This window comes from Bos indicus x Bos taurus, chromosome X (genome assembly GCF_003369695.1).
Source record: "Bos indicus x Bos taurus breed Angus x Brahman F1 hybrid chromosome X, Bos_hybrid_MaternalHap_v2.0, whole genome shotgun sequence".
Lineage (NCBI taxonomy): Eukaryota > Metazoa > Chordata > Mammalia > Artiodactyla > Bovidae > Bos > Bos indicus x Bos taurus.
Window position 1 is genome coordinate 41,280,592 of NC_040105.1, and position 2,744 is coordinate 41,283,335.

Consider the following 2,744-nt stretch of genomic DNA (forward strand, 5'->3'; position numbering starts at 1 on the left):
CATGTACAAGTCACTGTATGGATATATGTTTTTATTTCTCTTGGATAAACAGTCAGAAGTAGAATTGATGGGTCATATGCTAAAATTATGTTCAGACTTTTAAAGAAATTGCCAAACTCTCTTCCAAAGTATTTATACCATTTTAAATTCCCATCAGCAAAGTAAGACTCTAGTTTCTGTATTTCCTTGCCAACTCTTACTACTGTCTATCCTTTTCTGACGATAACCATTCTAGTGGGTGTGAAATGGTAGCTCATTGTAGTTATAATTTGAATTTCACTAATGAATAATGACTTTGAGCGTCTCTGTACATATTGTTAGTTATTTATATATTTCTTTCCTGAAACATTCATTCAAAACTTTTGCCAAAAATTTAACTGGGTTGTTTGTCTTCTGTTGTTGTGTTGTAAGAGTTCTATATATACTCTGGGTACAAATCTTTTATCAGATATATAATTTGCCCAATATTTGATCTCAGTTTGTGGTTTGTCTTTTAATTTTCTTAAAAGTAATTTTTGAAGAGCAAGTTTTACATTTTTATAAAGTGAAATTTATCATTTTTCTTCTATTGGTTGTATTTTTGATGTGGTAGCTAAGAATTCTTGGCCTTACTCGAGGACATAAAAATCTTTTCCTGTATTTTCTTCAGAAAGTTTTATACTTTTAGCTCTTAAATTTGTACTGTGAGTTAATTTTTTGTGGATAACATGAGGAAAGCGTCTAAATTAATCTTTTTCCATATGGATATCCAGTTGTCCCAGTGACATTTGTTGTAAAGGTTTTCATTTCTCTGTAACATCCCATTGACACATGGAGGTCTAAGAAATAATACAGTGCGGTCCCTGGTACGCTTTGCCTTGTTTTCTCCAGTGGTAGCATTTTGCAAGGGCTTCCCTGGTAGCTCAGCTGGTAAAAAATCCTCTTGCAATGTAGGAAACCCTGGTTCGATTCCTGGGTTTGAAAGATCCCCTGGAGAAGGGATAGGCTACCCACTCCAGTTATTCTTGGGCTTCCCTTGTGTGGCTCAGCTGGTAAAGATCCACCTGCAATGTGGGAGACCCTGGTTTGATTTCTGGGTCAGGAAGTTCACCTGTAGAAGGGATAGGCTACCCACTCCAGTATTCTTGGGCTTCCCTTGTGGCTCAGATGGTAAGGAACCCACCTGCAATGTGGGAAACCTGGATTCGATCCCTGGGCTGGGAAGATCCCCTGGAGGAGGGCATGGCAACCTACTCCCATATTCTTGCCTGGAGAATCGCCATGGACAGAGGAGCCTAGAGGCTGCAGTCCATGGGGTTGCAAAGAGTCAGACACAGCTGAGCGACTAAGTACAGCACAGCACAGCGTTTTGCAAAACTAAGTTGTAATAATGTAACCTCGATATTGACATTGATAAGATCCACAGGTCTTAGTCAGATTTTCCTAGTTTTATTTATACTCATTTGTGTGTGTGTGGGTGTGTGTGGGTGTGTGTGTAGGGGGTGGAGTGGAAGGCTGTGGGTTTTTATTACAATTTCATCACCTTTCAAGGTACTGAGCAGTTCCAACACTACAAGATCGCTCCTGTTGCTCTCTTATAATCACTCCCATTTCCCTGCCGCCACCACCCTTGCCCCTCCCTGACCCTTGGCAAACACTAACCTGACCTCTGTTTGTAAAATTTTGTCATTTCAAAAATGTTATGTAAAGAGAACCATGCATTATGTAATAATTCAGGATTAGGCTTTTCACTCAAAAAAATATGGAACGCTATGAATTTGCATATCATCCCTGCACAGGGGCCAGGCTAATCTTTTCCATCTCATTGCCACTTTTGTGTATGTGATGCCAAAGTGCACATAATAATTTATTTTTAATGTAGGTTTTAATGTATTTGTATCATATCTCTCAATTTTTATGTATTCGCTGTGTATCATGTCTTTTTGTTCCTGTATTCCTTCTTTACTACCTTTTTTGTATTAAATAATTTTTTTCTGGTGTACTCTTTAAATGCCTTTGTTTTTTGTTTTTAATTATATTTTTGGAGTGATTTCCTTAGTGGTTCTTCTGGAGGAATTACAATATGCTTCTTAACTAAAAGCAATCTATTTCAGATAATTCTAACTTCATTTCAGTAAAATATAGAAACTACTCCAATATAGCTCTATTCCCTCTCCCCCCTTTGTGATATTATTGTCTTATATATTGCTTCTTTATATGCTATATTCTTCCAATTATAACTCTTCTTTATGCAGTTCTTTTTTAAATATGTTGAGAAGAAAAGAGAAAAACTCTTTATACTATCTCTTTTATTGAACTACATTATTACCTTTACTCATGCTCTTTATTTCTTTGTGTGGCTATGAATTACTGTCTAGTGCCATTTCTTTTCAGCCTGAAGAATTTCCTTTAGTATTCTTTATAAGGCAAATCATCTTTATCTGGGAATGTCTTTATTTTACATTCATTTTTGAAATATAGTTTTGCCAGATATGGGATTCTTGGTTGATTTTTTTCTTCTTTCAGTACATCAAGTATGGGCTTCCCTGGTGGCTCAGTGGTAAAGAATTCTCCTGTCAATGCAGAAGGTGAGGGTTCAATCCCTAGGTCAGGAAGATCCCCTGGGGAAAGAATGACAACTCACTTCAGTATTCTTGCCTGGGAAATCCCATGAACAGAGTAGCCTGGGGGCTACAGTCCACAGGGTCATGAAAGATTTGGACATGACTTACTGACTAAACAACAACAACTTTGAACATTTCACC

At 37.2% G+C, this 2,744-nt stretch overlaps 1 non-coding gene across 1 annotated transcript; it reads right to left on the reverse strand.

The window, feature by feature from the left end:
* Nucleotides 1–1,733: 1,733 nt before the first annotated feature.
* Nucleotides 1,734–1,838, reverse strand: LOC113888266. Its single transcript, XR_003509904.1, has one exon. It is a non-coding gene; the product is annotated as a U6 spliceosomal RNA (small nuclear RNA).
* Nucleotides 1,839–2,744: the final 906 nt, after the last annotated feature.